General features: G+C 37.3%; 23 non-coding genes across 23 annotated transcripts; all 23 read right to left on the bottom strand.

The window, feature by feature from the left end:
• Positions 1-266: 266 nt before the first annotated feature.
• Positions 267-338, bottom strand: trnat-cgu (transfer RNA threonine (anticodon CGU)). The gene has a single exon. It is a non-coding gene; the product is annotated as a tRNA-Thr (tRNA).
• Positions 339-1,648: 1,310 nt separating this feature from the next.
• trnat-cgu (transfer RNA threonine (anticodon CGU)) lies at positions 1,649-1,720 on the bottom strand. The gene has a single exon. It is a non-coding gene; the product is annotated as a tRNA-Thr (tRNA).
• A 619-nt stretch (positions 1,721-2,339) lies between these two features.
• Positions 2,340-2,411, bottom strand: trnat-cgu (transfer RNA threonine (anticodon CGU)). The gene has a single exon. It is a non-coding gene; the product is annotated as a tRNA-Thr (tRNA).
• A 620-nt stretch (positions 2,412-3,031) lies between these two features.
• Positions 3,032-3,103, bottom strand: trnat-cgu (transfer RNA threonine (anticodon CGU)). Its single transcript has one exon. It is a non-coding gene; the product is annotated as a tRNA-Thr (tRNA).
• A 620-nt stretch (positions 3,104-3,723) lies between these two features.
• Positions 3,724-3,795, bottom strand: trnat-cgu (transfer RNA threonine (anticodon CGU)). Its single transcript has one exon. It is a non-coding gene; the product is annotated as a tRNA-Thr (tRNA).
• A 619-nt stretch (positions 3,796-4,414) lies between these two features.
• Positions 4,415-4,486, bottom strand: trnat-cgu (transfer RNA threonine (anticodon CGU)). Its single transcript has one exon. It is a non-coding gene; the product is annotated as a tRNA-Thr (tRNA).
• A 619-nt stretch (positions 4,487-5,105) lies between these two features.
• On the bottom strand, positions 5,106-5,177 carry trnat-cgu (transfer RNA threonine (anticodon CGU)). The gene has a single exon. It is a non-coding gene; the product is annotated as a tRNA-Thr (tRNA).
• Positions 5,178-5,796: 619 nt separating this feature from the next.
• Positions 5,797-5,868, bottom strand: trnat-cgu (transfer RNA threonine (anticodon CGU)). The gene has a single exon. It is a non-coding gene; the product is annotated as a tRNA-Thr (tRNA).
• A 619-nt stretch (positions 5,869-6,487) lies between these two features.
• trnat-cgu (transfer RNA threonine (anticodon CGU)) lies at positions 6,488-6,559 on the bottom strand. The gene has a single exon. It is a non-coding gene; the product is annotated as a tRNA-Thr (tRNA).
• A 620-nt stretch (positions 6,560-7,179) lies between these two features.
• On the bottom strand, positions 7,180-7,251 carry trnat-cgu (transfer RNA threonine (anticodon CGU)). Its single transcript has one exon. It is a non-coding gene; the product is annotated as a tRNA-Thr (tRNA).
• Positions 7,252-7,870: 619 nt separating this feature from the next.
• trnat-cgu (transfer RNA threonine (anticodon CGU)) lies at positions 7,871-7,942 on the bottom strand. The gene has a single exon. It is a non-coding gene; the product is annotated as a tRNA-Thr (tRNA).
• A 618-nt stretch (positions 7,943-8,560) lies between these two features.
• On the bottom strand, positions 8,561-8,632 carry trnat-cgu (transfer RNA threonine (anticodon CGU)). The gene has a single exon. It is a non-coding gene; the product is annotated as a tRNA-Thr (tRNA).
• Positions 8,633-9,251: 619 nt separating this feature from the next.
• Positions 9,252-9,323, bottom strand: trnat-cgu (transfer RNA threonine (anticodon CGU)). Its single transcript has one exon. It is a non-coding gene; the product is annotated as a tRNA-Thr (tRNA).
• Positions 9,324-9,942: 619 nt separating this feature from the next.
• On the bottom strand, positions 9,943-10,014 carry trnat-cgu (transfer RNA threonine (anticodon CGU)). Its single transcript has one exon. It is a non-coding gene; the product is annotated as a tRNA-Thr (tRNA).
• Positions 10,015-10,633: 619 nt separating this feature from the next.
• trnat-cgu (transfer RNA threonine (anticodon CGU)) lies at positions 10,634-10,705 on the bottom strand. The gene has a single exon. It is a non-coding gene; the product is annotated as a tRNA-Thr (tRNA).
• Positions 10,706-11,325: 620 nt separating this feature from the next.
• Positions 11,326-11,397, bottom strand: trnat-cgu (transfer RNA threonine (anticodon CGU)). Its single transcript has one exon. It is a non-coding gene; the product is annotated as a tRNA-Thr (tRNA).
• Positions 11,398-12,016: 619 nt separating this feature from the next.
• On the bottom strand, positions 12,017-12,088 carry trnat-cgu (transfer RNA threonine (anticodon CGU)). The gene has a single exon. It is a non-coding gene; the product is annotated as a tRNA-Thr (tRNA).
• A 619-nt stretch (positions 12,089-12,707) lies between these two features.
• trnat-cgu (transfer RNA threonine (anticodon CGU)) lies at positions 12,708-12,779 on the bottom strand. The gene has a single exon. It is a non-coding gene; the product is annotated as a tRNA-Thr (tRNA).
• A 619-nt stretch (positions 12,780-13,398) lies between these two features.
• trnat-cgu (transfer RNA threonine (anticodon CGU)) lies at positions 13,399-13,470 on the bottom strand. Its single transcript has one exon. It is a non-coding gene; the product is annotated as a tRNA-Thr (tRNA).
• A 619-nt stretch (positions 13,471-14,089) lies between these two features.
• Positions 14,090-14,161, bottom strand: trnat-cgu (transfer RNA threonine (anticodon CGU)). The gene has a single exon. It is a non-coding gene; the product is annotated as a tRNA-Thr (tRNA).
• A 618-nt stretch (positions 14,162-14,779) lies between these two features.
• Positions 14,780-14,851, bottom strand: trnat-cgu (transfer RNA threonine (anticodon CGU)). Its single transcript has one exon. It is a non-coding gene; the product is annotated as a tRNA-Thr (tRNA).
• Positions 14,852-15,469: 618 nt separating this feature from the next.
• trnat-cgu (transfer RNA threonine (anticodon CGU)) lies at positions 15,470-15,541 on the bottom strand. The gene has a single exon. It is a non-coding gene; the product is annotated as a tRNA-Thr (tRNA).
• A 619-nt stretch (positions 15,542-16,160) lies between these two features.
• trnat-cgu (transfer RNA threonine (anticodon CGU)) lies at positions 16,161-16,232 on the bottom strand. The gene has a single exon. It is a non-coding gene; the product is annotated as a tRNA-Thr (tRNA).
• Positions 16,233-16,620: the final 388 nt, after the last annotated feature.

Below are 16,620 nucleotides of genomic sequence, written 5' to 3'. Positions count from 1 at the left end.
AAACAGATGACTTTTTACATCTATTTCATTCTTAGAATGTCAACATTGTGGAAAGTGGGAGTTGTGCAAAAGCTAATTTAACAGGTGAATACTCTCAAAAGACAAGTTGGGGAAGACTGTAGGACAGCAAACATGTAAAGTGGCTCTATCGTAGAGATACTTCACCTTAATATAATAGCTGTGTTCAAATATTGATACAACATGTTTTTTCTACAAATTCCTCCAATGAATGTACATTTCCATGGAATTGGAAGTCTTTTCTATAAAGGCACGGATGGGATTTGAACCCATGGTCTTCGGTTTACGAGACCGACGCCTTACCACTTGGCCACCATGCCACTCTATACTGTAAGATCAACATTCTGGAAAGTAGTAGTTGTGCAAATGTGAATTTGGCACACAAACTCAGTGGAGAAAGGACCTCATACATATATAGCATGCACTCCCCCTCTGAGCTTCCATCCCATTTAATTTGCAGATAAAACGCAATGTCAATACAATGTACTTTATATATACACCACTCCATTGAAACTACAATGAGATGATAGCAGCAATTCTTAAAACAGGTACGGAGAGGGATCGAAAACATGAACTTCAGTTTTTGAAAATGATGCCATAAAAGTTGGCCACCATGCCACTTCTGTTCTATAAATGTACTAACAGGGATTGAACTCATGTTTTCAGTTAACAAAAACAGATGACTTTTTACATCTATTTCATTCTTAGAATGTCAACATTGTGGAAAGTGGGAGTTGTGCAAAAGCTAATTTAACAAGTGAATACTCTCAAAAGACAAGTTGGGGAATACTGTAGGAGAGCAAACATGTAAAGTGGCTCTATCGTAGAGATACTTCACCTTAATATAATAGTTGTCTTCAAATATTGATACAACATGATTTTTCTACAAAGTCCTCCAATGAATGTACATTTCCATGGAATTGGAAGTCTTTTCTATAAAGGGAAGGATGGGATTTGAACCCATGGTCTTCAGTTTACGAGAACGACGCCTTACCACATGGCCACCATGCCACTCTATACTGTATTATCAACATTCTGGAAAGTAGTAGTTGTGCAAATGTGAATTTGGCACACAAACTCAGTGGAGAAAGGACCTCATACATATATAGCATGCACTCCCCCTCTGAGCTTCCATCCCATTTAATTTGCAGATAAAACGCAATGTCAATACAATGTACTTTATATATACACCACTCCATTGAAACTACAATGAGATGATAGCAGCAATTCTTAAAACAGGTACGGAGAGGGATCGAAAACATGAACTTCAGTTTTTGAAAATGATGCCATAAAAGTTGGCCACCATGCCACTTCTGTTCTATAAATGTACTAACAGGGATTGAACTCATGTTTTCAGTTAACAAAAACAGATGACTTTTTACATCTATTTCATTCTTAGAAGGTCAACATTGTGGAAAGTGGGAGTTGTGCAAAAGCTAATTTAACAAGTGAATACTCTCAAAAGACAAGTTGGGGAATACTGTAGGACAGCAAACATGTAAAGTGGCTCTATCGTAGAGATACTTCCCCTTAATATAATAGTTGTGTTCAAATATTGATAAAACATGATTTTTCTACAAAGTCCTCCAATGAATGGACATTTCCATGGAATTGGAAGTCTTTTCTAAAAAGGCACGGATGGGATTTGAACCCATGGTCTTCTTTTTACGAGACCGACGCCTTACCACTTGGCCACCATGCCACTCTATACTGTAAAATCAAAATTCTGGAAAGTAGTAGTTGTGCAAATGTGAATTTGGCACACAAACTCAGTGGAGAAAGGACCTCATACATATATAGCATGCACTCCCCCTCTGAGCTTCCATCCCATTTAATTTGCAGATAAAACGCAATGTCAATACAATGTACTTTATATATACACCACTCCATTGAAACTACAATGAGATGATAGCAGCAATTCTTAAAACAGGTACGGAGAGGGATCGAAAACATGAACTTCAGTTTTTGAAAATGATGCCATAAAAGTTGGCCACCATGCCACTTCTGTTCTATAAATGTACTAACAGGGATTGAACTCATGTTTTCAGTTAACAAAAACAGATGACTTTTTACATCTATTTCATTCTTAGAAGGTCAACATTGTGGAAAGTGGGAGTTGTGCAAAAGCTAATTTAACAAGTGAATACTCTCAAAAGAGAAGTTGGGGAATACTGTAGGACAGCAAACATGTAAAGTGGCTCTATCGTAGAGATACTTCCCCTTAATATAATAGTTGTGTTCAAATATTGATACAACATGATTTTTCTACAAAGTCCTCCAATGAATGGACATTTCCATGGAATTGGACGTCTTTTCTATAAAGGTACGGATGGGATTTGAACCCATGGTCTTCGGTTTACGAGACCGACGCCTTACCACTTGGCCACCATGCCACTCTATACTGTAAAATTAAAATTCTGGAAAGTAGTAGTTGTGCAAATGTGAATTTGGCACACAAACTCAGTGGAGAAAGGACCTCATACATATATAGCATGCACTCCCCCTCTGAGCTTCCATCCCATTTAATTTGCAGATAAAACGCAATGTCAATACAATGTACTTTATATATACACCACTCCATTGAAACTACAATGAGATGATAGCAGCAATTCTTAAAACAGGTACGGAGAGGGATCGAAAACATGAACTTCAGTTTTTGAAAATGATGCCATAGAAGTTGGCCACCATGCCACTTCTGTTCTATAAATGTACTAACAGGGATTGAACTCATGTTTTCAGTTAACAAAAACAGATGACTTTTTACATCTATTTCATTCTTAGAATGTCAACATTGTGGAAGGTGGGAGTTGTGCAAAAAGCTAATTTAACAAGTGATTACTCTCAAAAGACAAGTTGGGGAATACTGTAGGACAGCAAACATGTAAAGTGGCACTATCGTAGAGATACTTCACCTTAATATAATAGTTGTGTTCAAATATTGATACAACATGATGTTTCTACAAAGTCCTCCAATGAATGGACATTTCCATGGAATTGGAAGTCTTTTCTATAAAGGCACAGATGGGATTTGAACCCATGGTCTTCGGTTTACGAGACCGACGCCTTACCACTTGGCCACCATGCCACTCTATACTGTAAAATCAAAATTCTGGAAAGTAGTAGTTGTGCAAATGTGAATTTGGCACACAAACTCAGTGGAGAAAGGACCTCATACATATATAGCATGCACTCCCCCTCTGAGCTTCCATCCCATTTAATTTGCAGATAAAACGCAATGTCAATACAATGTACTTTATATATACACCACTCCATTGAAACTACAATGAGATGATAGCAGCAATTCTTAAAACAGGTACGGAGAGGGATCGAAAACATGAACTTCAGTTTTTGAAAATGATGCCATAAAAGTTGGCCACCATGCCACTTCTGTTCTATAAATGTACTAACAGGGATTGAACTCATGTTTTCAGTTAACAAAAACAGATGACTTTTTACATCTATTTCATTCTTAGAATGTCAACATTGTGGAAGGTGGGAGTTGTGCAAAAAGCTAATTTAACAAGTGAATACTCTCAAAAGACAAGTTGGGGAATACTGTAGGACAGCAAACATGTAAAGTGGCTCTATCGTAGAGATACTTCACCTTAATATAATAATTGTGTTCAAATATTGATACAACATGATTTTTCTACAAAGTCCACCAATGAATGGATATTTCCATGGAATTGGAAGTCTTTTCTATAAAGGCACAGATGGGATTTGAACCCATGGTTTTCGGTTTACGAGACCGACGCATTACCACTTGGCCACCATGCCACTCTATACTGTAAAATCAAAATTCTGGAAAGTAGTAGTTGTGCAAATGTGAATTTGGCACACAAACTCAGTGGAGAAAGGACCTCATACATATATAGCATGCACTCCCCCTCTGAGCTTCCATCCCATTTAATTTGCAGATAAAACGCAATGTCAATACAATGTACTTTATATATACACCACTCCATTGAAACTACAATGAGATGATAGCAGCAATTCTTAAAACAGGTACGGAGAGGGATCGAAAACATGAACTTCAGTTTTTGAAAATGATGCCATAAAAGTTGGCCACCATGACACTTCTGTTCTATAAATGTACTAACAGGGATTGAACTCATGTTTTCAGTTAACAAAAACAGATGACTTTTTACATCTATTTCATTCTTAGAATGTCAACATTGTGGAAAGTGGGAGTTGTGCAAAAGCTAATTTAACAAGTGAATACTCTCAAAAGACAAGTTGGGGAATACTGTAGGACAGCAAACATGTAAAGTGGCTCTATCGTAGAGATACTTCACCTTAATATAATAGTTGTGTTCAAATATTGATACAACATGATTTTTCTACAAAGTCCTCCAATGAATGGACATTTCCATGGAATTGGAAGTCTTTTCTATAAAGGCACGGATGGGATTTGAACCCATGGTCTTCGGTTTACGAGACCGACGCCTTACCACTTGGCCACCATGCCACTCTATACTGTAAAATCAAAATTCTGGAAAGTAGTAGTTGTGCAAATGTGAATTTGGCACACAAACTCAGTGGAGAAAGGACCTCATACATATATAGCATGCACTCCCCCTCTGAGCTTCCATCCCATTTAATTTGCAGATAAAACGCAATGTCAATACAATGTACTTTATATATACACCACTCCATTGAAACTACAATGAGATGATAGCAGCAATTCTTAAAACAGGTACGGAGAGGGATCGAAAACATGAACTTCAGTTTTTGAAAATGATGCCATAAAAGTTGGCCACCATGCCACTTCTGTTCTATAAATGTACTAACAGGGATTGAACTCATGTTTTCAGTTAACAAAAACAGATGACTTTTTACATCTATTTCATTCTTAGAATGTCAACATTGTGGAAAGTGGGAGTTGTGCAAAAGCTAATTTAACAAGTGAATACTCTCAAAAGACAAGTTGGGGAATACTGTAGGACAGCAAACATGTAAAGTGGCTCTATCGTAGAGATACTTCACCTTAATATAATAGTTGTGTTCAAATATTGATACAACATGATTTTTCTACAAAGTCCTCCAATGAATGGATATTTCCATGGAATTGGAAGTCTTTTCTATAAAGGCACAGATGGGATTTGAACCCATGGTCTTCGGTTTACGAGACCGACGCATTACCACTTGGCCACCATGCCACTCTATACTGTAAAATCAAAATTCTGGAAAGTAGTAGTTGTGCAAATGTGAATTTGGCACACAAACTCAGTGGAGAAAGGACCTCATACATATATAGCATGCACTCCCCCTCTGAGCTTCCATCCCATTTAATTTGCAGATAAAACGCAATGTCAATACAATGTACTTTATATATACACCACTCCATTGAAACTACAATGAGATGATAGCAGCAATTCTTAAAACAGGTACGGAGAGGGATCGAAAACATGAACTTCAGTTTTTGAAAATGATGCCATAAAAGTTGGCCACCATGCCACTTCTGTTCTATAAATGTACTAACAGGGATTGAACTCATGTTTTCAGTTAACAAAAACAGATGACTTTTTACATCTATTTCATTCTTAGAATGTCAACATTGTGGAAAGTGGGAGTTGTGCAAAAGCTAATTTAACAAGTGAATACTCTCAAAAGACAAGTTGGGGAATACTGTAGGACAGCAAACATGTAAAGTGGCTCTATCGTAGAGATACTTCACCTTAATATAATAGTTGTGTTCAAATATTGATACAACATGATTTTTCTACAAAGTCCTCCAATGAATGGACATTTCCATGGAATTGGAAGTCTTTTCTATAAAGGCACGGATGGGATTTGAACCCATGGTCTTCGGTTTACGAGACCGACGCCTTACCACTTGGCCACCATGCCACTCTATACTGTAAAATCAAAATTCTGGAAAGTAGTAGTTGTGCAAATGTGAATTTGGCACACAAACTCAGTGGAGAAAGGACCTCATACATATATAGCATGCACTCCCCCTCTGAGCTTCCATCCCATTTAATTTGCAGATAAAACGCAATGTCAATACAATGTACTTTATATATACACCACTCCATTGAAACTACAATGAGATGATAGCAGCAATTCTTAAAACAGGTACGGAGAGGGATCGAAAACATGAACTTCAGTTTTTGAAAATGATGCCATAAAAGTTGGCCACCATGCCACTTCTGTTCTATAAATGTACTAACAGGGATTGAACTCATGTTTTCAGTTAACAAAAACAGATGACTTTTTACATCTATTTCATTCTTAGAATGTCAACATTGTGGAAAGTGGGAGTTGTGCAAAAGCTAATTTAACAAGTGAATACTCTCAAAAGACAAGTTGGGGAATACTGTAGGACAGCAAACATGTAAAGTGGCTCTATCGTAGAGATACTTCACCTTAATATAATAGTTGTGTTCAAATATTGATACAACATGATTTTTCTACAAAGTCCTCCAATGAATGGACATTTCCATGGAATTGGAAGTCTTTTCTATAAAGGCACGGATGGGATTTGAACCCATGGTCTTCGGTTTACGAGACCGACGCCTTACCACTTGGCCACCATGCCACTCTATACTGTAAAATCAAAATTCTGGAAAGTAGTAGTTGTGCAAATGTGAATTTGGCACACAAACTCAGTGGAGAAAGGACCTCATACATATATAGCATGCACTCCCCCTCTGAGCTTCCATCCCATTTAATTTGCAGATAAAACGCAATGTCAATACAATGTACTTTATATATACACCACTCCATTGAAACTACAATGAGATGATAGCAGCAATTCTTAAAACAGGTACGGAGAGGGATCGAAAACATGAACTTCAGTTTTTGAAAATGATGCCATAAAAGTTGGCCACCATGCCACTTCTGTTCTATAAATGTACTAACAGGGATTGAACTCATGTTTTCAGTTAACAAAAACAGATGACTTTTTACATCTATTTCATTCTTAGAATGTCAACATTGTGGAAGGTGGGAGTTGTGCAAAAAGCTAATTTAACAAGTGAATACTCTCAAAAGACAAGTTGGGGAATACTGTAGGACAGCAAACATGTAAAGTGGCTCTATCGTAGAGATACTTCACCTTAATATAATAGTTGTGTTCAAATATTGATACAACATGATTTTTCTACAAAGTCCTCCAATGAATGGACATTTCCATGGAATTGGAAGTCTTTTCTATAAAGGCACGGATGGGATTTGAACCCATGGTCTTCGGTTTACGAGACCGACGCCTTACCACTTGGCCACCATGCCACTCTATACTGTAAAATCAAAATTCTGGAAAGTAGTAGTTGTGCAAATGTGAATTTGGCACACAAACTCAGTGGAGAAAGGACCTCATACATATATAGCATGCACTCCCCCTCTGAGCTTCCATCCCATTTAATTTGCAGATAAAACGCAATGTCAATACAATGTACTTTATATATACACCACTCCATTGAAACTACAATGAGATGATAGCAGCAATTCTTAAAACAGGTACGGAGAGGGATCGAAAACATGAACTTCAGTTTTTGAAAATGATGCCATAAAAGTTGGCCACCATGCCACTTCTGTTCTATAAATGTACTAACAGGGATTGAACTCATGTTTTCAGTTAACAAAAACAGATGACTTTTTACATCTATTTCATTCTTAGAATGTCAACATTGTGGAAAGTGGGAGTTGTGCAAAAGCTAATTTAACAAGTGAATACTCTCAAAAGACAAGTTGGGGAATACTGTAGGACAGCAAACATGTAAAGTGGCTCTATCGTAGAGATACTTCACCTTAATATAATAGTTGTGTTCAAATATTGATACAACATGATTTTTCTACAAAGTCCTCCAATGAATGGACATTTCCATGGAATTGGAAGTCTTTTCTATAAAGGCACGGATGGGATTTGAACCCATGGTCTTCGGTTTACGAGACCGACGCCTTACCACTTGGCCACCATGCCACTCTATACTGTAAAATCAAAATTCTGGAAAGTAGTAGTTGTGCAAATGTGAATTTGGCACACAAACTCAGTGGAGAAAGGACCTCATACATATATAGCATGCACTCCCCCTCTGAGCTTCCATCCCATTTAATTTGCAGATAAAACGCAATGTCAATACAATGTACTTTATATATACACCACTCCATTGAAACTACAATGAGATGATAGCAGCAATTCTTAAAACAGGTACGGAGAGGGATCGAAAACATGAACTTCAGTTTTTGAAAATGATGCCATAAAAGTTGGCCACCATGCCACTTCTGTTCTATAAATGTACTAACAGGGATTGAACTCATGTTTTCAGTTAACAAAAACAGATGACTTTTTACATCTATTTCATTCTTAGAATGTCAACATTGTGGAAGTGGGAGTTGTGCAAAAGCTAATTTAACAAGTGAATACTCTCAAAAGACAAGTTGGGGAATACTGTAGGACAGCAAACATGTAAAGTGGCTCTATCGTAGAGATACTTCACCTTAATATAATAGTTGTGTTCAAATATTGATACAACATGATTTTTCTACAAAGTCCTCCAATGAATGGACATTTCCATGGAATTGGAAGTCTTTTCTATAAAGGCACGGATGGGATTTGAACCCATGGTCTTCGGTTTACGAGACCGACGCCTTACCACTTGGCCACCATGCCACTCTATACTGTAAAATCAAAATTCTGGAAAGTAGTAGTTGTGCAAATGTGAATTTGGCACACAAACTCAGTGGAGAAAGGACCTCATACATATATAGCATGCACTCCCCCTCTGAGCTTCCATCCCATTTAATTTGCAGATAAAACGCAATGTCAATACAATGTACTTTATATATACACCACTCCATTGAAACTACAATGAGATGATAGCAGCAATTCTTAAAACAGGTACGGAGAGGGATCGAAAACATGAACTTCAGTTTTTGAAAATGATGCCATAAAAGTTGGCCACCATGCCACTTCTGTTCTATAAATGTACTAACAGGGATTGAACTCATGTTTTCAGTTAACAAAAACAGATGACTTTTTACATCTATTTCATTCTTAGAATGTCAACATTGTGGAAAGTGGGAGTTGTGCAAAAGCTAATTTAACAAGTGAATACTCTCAAAAGACAAGTTGGGGAATACTGTAGGACAGCAAACATGTAAAGTGGCTCTATCGTAGAGATACTTCACCTTAATATAATAGTTGTGTTCAAATATTGATACAACATGATTTTTCTACAAAGTCCTCCAATGAATGGACATTTCCATGGAATTGGAAGTCTTTTCTATAAAGGCACGGATGGGATTTGAACCCATGGTCTTCGGTTTACGAGACCGACGCCTTACCACTTGGCCACCATGCCACTCTATACTGTAAAATCAAAATTCTGGAAAGTAGTAGTTGTGCAAATGTGAATTTGGCACACAAACTCAGTGGAGAAAGGACCTCATACATATATAGCATGCACTCCCCCTCTGAGCTTCCATCCCATTTAATTTGCAGATAAAACGCAATGTCAATACAATGTACTTTATATATACACCACTCCATTGAAACTACAATGAGATGATAGCAGCAATTCTTAAAACAGGTACGGAGAGGGATCGAAAACATGAACTTCAGTTTTTGAAAATGATGCCATAAAAGTTGGCCACCATGCCACTTCTGTTCTATAAATGTACTAACAGGGATTGAACTCATGTTTTCAGTTAACAAAAACAGATGACTTTTTACATCTATTTCATTCTTAGAATGTCAACATTGTGGAAGGTGGGAGTTGTGCAAAAGCTAATTTAACAAGTGAATACTCTCAAAAGACAAGTTGGGGAATACTGTAGGACAGCAAACATGTAAAGTGGCTCTATCGTAGAGATACTTCACCTTAATATAATAGTTGTGTTCAAATATTGATACAACATGATTTTTCTACAAAGTCCTCCAATGAATGGACATTTCCATGGAATTGGAAGTCTTTTCTATAAAGGCACGGATGGGATTTGAACCCATGGTCTTCGGTTTACGAGACCGACGCCTTACCACTTGGCCACCATGCCACTCTATACTGTAAAATCAAAATTCTGGAAAGTAGTAGTTGTGCAAATGTGAATTTGGCACACAAACTCAGTGGAGAAAGGACCTCATACATATATAGCATGCACTCCCCCTCTGAGCTTCCATCCCATTTAATTTGCAGATAAAACGCAATGTCAATACAATGTACTTTATATATACACCACTCCATTGAAACTACAATGAGATGATAGCAGCAATTCTTAAAACAGGTACGGAGAGGGATCGAAAACATGAACTTCAGTTTTTGAAAATGATGCCATAAAAGTTGGCCACCATGCCACTTCTGTTCTATAAATGTACTAACAGGGATTGAACTCATGTTTTCAGTTAACAAAAACAGATGACTTTTTACATCTATTTCATTCTTAGAATGTCAACATTGTGGAAAGTGGGAGTTGTGCAAAAGCTAATTTAACAAGTGAATACTCTCAAAAGACAAGTTGGGGAATACTGTAGGACAGCAAACATGTAAAGTGGCTCTATCGTAGAGATACTTCACCTTAATATAATAGTTGTGTTCAAATATTGATACAACATGATTTTTCTACAAAGTCCTCCAATGAATGGACATTTCCATGGAATTGGAAGTCTTTTCTATAAAGGCACGGATGGGATTTGAACCCATGGTCTTCGGTTTACGAGACCGACGCCTTACCACTTGGCCACCATGCCACTCTATACTGTAAAATCAAAATTCTGGAAAGTAGTAGTTGTGCAAATGTGAATTTGGCACACAAACTCAGTGGAGAAAGGACCTCATACATATATAGCATGCACTCCCCCTCTGAGCTTCCATCCCATTTAATTTGCAGATAAAACGCAATGTCAATACAATGTACTTTATATATACACCACTCCATTGAAACTACAATGAGATGATAGCAGCAATTCTTAAAACAGGTACGGAGAGGGATCGAAAACATGAACTTCAGTTTTTGAAAATGATGCCATAAAAGTTGGCCACCATGCCACTTCTGTTCTATAAATGTACTAACAGGGATTGAACTCATGTTTTCAGTTAACAAAAACAGATGACTTTTTACATCTATTTCATTCTTAGAATGTCAACATTGTGGAAGGTGGGAGTTGTGCAAAAAGCTAATTTAACAAGTGAATACTCTCAAAAGACAAGTTGGGGAATACTGTAGGACAGCAAACATGTAAAGTGGCTCTATCGTAGAGATACTTCACCTTAATATAATAGTTGTGTTCAAATATTGATACAACATGATTTTTCTACAAAGTCCTCCAATGAATGGACATTTCCATGGAATTGGAAGTCTTTTCTATAAAGGCACGGATGGGATTTGAACCCATGGTCTTCGGTTTACGAGACCGACGCCTTACCACTTGGCCACCATGCCACTCTATACTGTAAAATCAAAATTCTGGAAAGTAGTAGTTGTGCAAATGTGAATTTGGCACACAAACTCAGTGGAGAAAGGACCTCATACATATATAGCATGCACTCCCCCTCTGAGCTTCCATCCCATTTAATTTGCAGATAAAACGCAATGTCAATACAATGTACTTTATATATACACCACTCCATTGAAACTACAATGAGATGATAGCAGCAATTCTTAAAACAGGTACGGAGAGGGATCGAAAACATGAACTTCAGTTTTTGAAAATGATGCCATAAAAGTTGGCCACCATGCCACTTCTGTTCTATAAATGTACTAACAGGGATTGAACTCATGTTTTCAGTTAACAAAAACAGATGACTTTTTACATCTATTTCATTCTTAGAATGTCAACATTGTGGAAGGTGGGAGTTGTGCAAAAGCTAATTTAACAAGTGAATACTCTCAAAAGACAAGTTGGGGAATACTGTAGGACAGCAAACATGTAAAGTGGCTCTATCGTAGAGATACTTCACCTTAATATAATAGTTGTGTTCAAATATTGATACAACATGATTTTTCTACAAAGTCCTCCAATGAATGGACATTTCCATGGAATTGGAAGTCTTTTCTATAAAGGCACGGATGGGATTTGAACCCATGGTCTTCGGTTTACGAGACCGACGCCTTACCACTTGGCCACCATGCCACTCTATACTGTAAAATCAAAATTCTGGAAAGTAGTAGTTGTGCAAATGTGAATTTGGCACACAAACTCAGTGGAGAAAGGACCTCATACATATATAGCATGCACTCCCCCTCTGAGCTTCCATCCCATTTAATTTGCAGATAAAACGCAATGTCAATACAATGTACTTTATATATACACCACTCCATTGAAACTACAATGAGATGATAGCAGCAATTCTTAAAACAGGTACGGAGAGGGATCGAAAACATGAACTTCAGTTTTTGAAAATGATGCCATAAAAGTTGGCCACCATGCCACTTCTGTTCTATAAATGTACTAACAGGGATTGAACTCATGTTTTCAGTTAACAAAAACAGATGACTTTTTACATCTATTTCATTCTTAGAATGTCAACATTGTGGAAAGTGGGAGTTGTGCAAAAGCTAATTTAACAAGTGAATACTCTCAAAAGACAAGTTGGGGAATACTGTAGGACAGCAAACATGTAAAGTGGCTCTATCGTAGAGATACTTCACCTTAATATAATAGTTGTGTTCAAATATTGATACAACATGATTTTTCTACAAAGTCCTCCAATGAATGGACATTTCCATGGAATTGGAAGTCTTTTCTATAAAGGCACGGATGGGATTTGAACCCATGGTCTTCGGTTTACGAGACCGACGCCTTACCACTTGGCCACCATGCCACTCTATACTGTAAAATCAAAATTCTGGAAAGTAGTAGTTGTGCAAATGTGAATTTGGCACACAAACTCAGTGGAGAAAGGACCTCATACATATATAGCATGCACTCCCCCTCTGAGCTTCCATCCCATTTAATTTGCAGATAAAACGCAATGTCAATACAATGTACTTTATATATACACCACTCCATTGAAACTACAATGAGATGATAGCAGCAATTCTTAAAACAGGTACGGAGAGGGATCGAAAACATGAACTTCAGTTTTTGAAAATGATGCCATAAAAGTTGGCCACCATGCCACTTCTGTTCTATAAATGTACTAACAGGGATTGAACTCATGTTTTCAGTTAACAAAAACAGATGACTTTTTACATCTATTTCATTCTTAGAATGTCAACATTGTGGAAAGTGGGAGTTGTGCAAAAGCTAATTTAACAAGTGAATACTCTCAAAAGACAAGTTGGGGAATACTGTAGGACAGCAAACATGTAAAGTGGCTCTATCGTAGAGATACTTCACCTTAATATAATAGTTGTGTTCAAATATTGATACAACATGATTTTTCTACAAAGTCCTCCAATGAATGGACATTTCCATGGAATTGGAAGTCTTTTCTATAAAGGCACGGATGGGATTTGAACCCATGGTCTTCGGTTTACGAGACCGACGCCTTACCACTTGGCCACCATGCCACTCTATACTGTAAAATCAAAATTCTGGAAAGTAGTAGTTGTGCAAATGTGAATTTGGCACACAAACTCAGTGGAGAAAGGACCTCATACATATATAGCATGCACTCCCCCTCTGAGCTTCCATCCCATTTAATTTGCAGATAAAACGCAATGTCAATACAATGTACTTTATATATACACCACTCCATTGAAACTACAATGAGATGATAGCAGCAATTCTTAAAACAGGTACGGAGAGGGATCGAAAACATGAACTTCAGTTTTTGAAAATGATGCCATAAAAGTTGGCCACCATGCCACTTCTGTTCTATAAATGTACTAACAGGGATTGAACTCATGTTTTCAGTTAACAAAAACAGATGACTTTTTACATCTATTTCATTCTTAGAATGTCAACATTGTGGAAGGTGGGAGTTGTGCAAAAGCTAATTTAACAAGTGAATACTCTCAAAAGACAAGTTGGGGAATACTGTAGGACAGCAAACATGTAAAGTGGCTCTATCGTAGAGATACTTCACCTTAATATAATAGTTGTGTTCAAATATTGATACAACATGATTTTTCTACAAAGTCCTCCAATGAATGGACATTTCCATGGAATTGGAAGTCTTTTCTATAAAGGCACGGATGGGATTTGAACCCATGGTCTTCGGTTTACGAGACCGACGCCTTACCACTTGGCCACCATGCCACTCTATACTGTAAAATCAAAATTCTGGAAAGTAGTAGTTGTGCAAATGTGAATTTGGCACACAAACTCAGTGGAGAAAGGACCTCATACATATATAGCATGCACTCCCCCTCTGAGCTTCCATCCCATTTAATTTGCAGATAAAACGCAATGTCAATACAATGTACTTTATATATACACCACTCCATTGAAACTACAATGAGATGATAGCAGCAATTCTTAAAACAGGTACGGAGAGGGATCGAAAACATGAACTTCAGTTTTTGAAAATGATGCCATAAAAGTTGGCCACCATGCCACTTCTGTTCTATAAATGTACTAACAGGGATTGAACTCATGTTTTCAGTTAACAAAAACAGATGACTTTTTACATCTATTTCATTCTTAGAATGTCAACATTGTGGAAGTGGGAGTTGTGCAAAAGCTAATTTAACAAGTGAATACTCTCAAAAGACAAGTTGGGGAATACTGTAGGACAGCAAACATGTAAAGTGGCTCTATCGTAGAGATACTTCACCTTAATATAATAGTTGTGTTCAAATATTGATACAACATGATTTTTCTACAAAGTCCTCCAATGAATGGACATTTCCATGGAATTGGAAGTCTTTTCTATAAAGGCACGGATGGGATTTGAACCCATGGTCTTCGGTTTACGAGACCGACGCCTTACCACTTGGCCACCATGCCACTCTATACTGTAAAATCAAAATTCTGGAAAGTAGTAGTTGTGCAAATGTGAATTTGGCACACAAACTCAGTGGAGAAAGGACCTCATACATATATAGCATGCACTCCCCCTCTGAGCTTCCATCCCATTTAATTTGCAGATAAAACGCAATGTCAATACAATGTACTTTATATATACACCACTCCATTGAAACTACAATGAGATGATAGCAGCAATTCTTAAAACAGGTACGGAGAGGGATCGAAAACATGAACTTCAGTTTTTGAAAATGATGCCATAAAAGTTGGCCACCATGCCACTTCTGTTCTATAAATGTACTAACAGGGATTGAACTCATGTTTTCAGTTAACAAAAACAGATGACTTTTTACATCTATTTCATTCTTAGAATGTCAACATTGTGGAAGTGGGAGTTGTGCAAAAGCTAATTTAACAAGTGAATACTCTCAAAAGACAAGTTGGGGAATACTGTAGGACAGCAAACATGTAAAGTGGCTCTATCGTAGAGATACTTCACCTTAATATAATAGTTGTGTTCAAATATTGATACAACATGATTTTTCTACAAAGTCCTCCAATGAATGGACATTTCCATGGAATTGGAAGTCTTTTCTATAAAGGCACGGATGGGATTTGAACCCATGGTCTTCGGTTTACGAGACCGACGCCTTACCACTTGGCCACCATGCCACTCTATACTGTAAAATCAAAATTCTGGAAAGTAGTAGTTGTGCAAATGTGAATTTGGCACACAAACTCAGTGGAGAAAGGACCTCATACATATATAGCATGCACTCCCCCTCTGAGCTTCCATCCCATTTAATTTGCAGATAAAACGCAATGTCAATACAATGTACTTTATATATACACCACTCCATTGAAACTACAATGAGATGATAGCAGCAATTCTTAAAACAGGTACGGAGAGGGATCGAAAACATGAACTTCAGTTTTTGAAAATGATGCCATAAAAGTTGGCCACCATGCCACTTCTGTTCTATAAATGTACTAACAGGGATTGAACTCATGTTTTCAGTTAACAAAAACAGATGACTTTTTACATCTATTTCATTCTTAGAATGTCAACATTGTGGAAAGTGGGAGTTGTGCAAAAGCTAATTTAACAAGTGAATACTCTCAAAAGACAAGTTGGGGAATACTGTAGGACAGCAAACATGTAAAGTGGCTCTATCGTAGAGATACTTCACCTTAATATAATAGTTGTGTTCAAATATTGATACAACATGATTTTTCTACAAAGTCCTCCAATGAATGGACATTTCCATGGAATTGGAAGTCTTTTCTATAAAGGCACGGATGGGATTTGAACCCATGGTCTTCGGTTTACGAGACCGACGCCTTACCACTTGGCCACCATGCCACTCTATACTGTAAAATCAAAATTCTGGAAAGTAGTAGTTGTGCAAATGTGAATTTGGCACACAAACTCAGTGGAGAAAGGACCTCATACATATATAGCATGCACTCCCCCTCTGAGCTTCCATCCCATTTAATTTGCAGATAAAACGCAATGTCAATACAATGTACTTTATATATACACCACTCCATTGAAACTACAATGAGATGATAGCAGCAATTCTTAAAACAGGTACGGAGAGGGATCGAAAACATGAACTTCAGTTTTTGAAAATGATGCCATAAAAGTTGGCCACCATGCCACTTCTGTTCTATAAATGTACTAACAGGGATTGAACTCATGTTTTCAGTTAACAAAAACAGATGACTTTTTACATCTATTTCATTCTTAG

The sequence above is a fragment of the Oncorhynchus kisutch genome, linkage group LG24 (genome assembly GCF_002021735.2).
Source record: "Oncorhynchus kisutch isolate 150728-3 linkage group LG24, Okis_V2, whole genome shotgun sequence".
In the NCBI taxonomy this organism is placed as follows: Eukaryota; Metazoa; Chordata; class Actinopteri; order Salmoniformes; family Salmonidae; genus Oncorhynchus; species Oncorhynchus kisutch.
This window is presented reverse-complemented; position numbering and strand designations above follow the sequence as displayed.